Source organism: Bison bison, unplaced genomic scaffold (genome assembly GCF_000754665.1).
Source record: "Bison bison bison isolate TAMUID 2011002044 unplaced genomic scaffold, Bison_UMD1.0 scf7180017864034, whole genome shotgun sequence".
Classification (NCBI taxonomy): domain Eukaryota; kingdom Metazoa; phylum Chordata; class Mammalia; order Artiodactyla; family Bovidae; genus Bison; species Bison bison.
Genome location: NW_011494606.1, coordinates 2,629,547 through 2,629,916, shown reverse-complemented (window position 1 = coordinate 2,629,916; position 370 = coordinate 2,629,547).

Sequence of the window (370 nt, the reverse complement as noted above, 5' to 3'; positions counted from 1 at the left end):
TAGAGGAAAACAACTGAATGGGAAAGACTAGAGATCTCTTCAAGAAAATGAGAGATACCAAGGGAACATTTCATGCAAAGATGGGCTCGATAAAGGACAGAAATGGTATGGACCTAACAGAAGCAGAAGATATTAAGAAGAGGTGGCAAGAATACACAGAAGAACTATACAAAAAAGATCTTCATGACCCAGATAATCATGATGGTGTGATCACTCATCTAGAGCCAGACATCCTGGAATGTGAAGTCAAGTGGGCCTTAGAAAGCATCACTACGAACAAAGCTAGTGGAGGTGATGGAGATCAAGTTGAGCTATTTCAAATCCTGAAAGATGATGCTGTGAAAGTGCTGCACTCAATATGCCAGCAAAT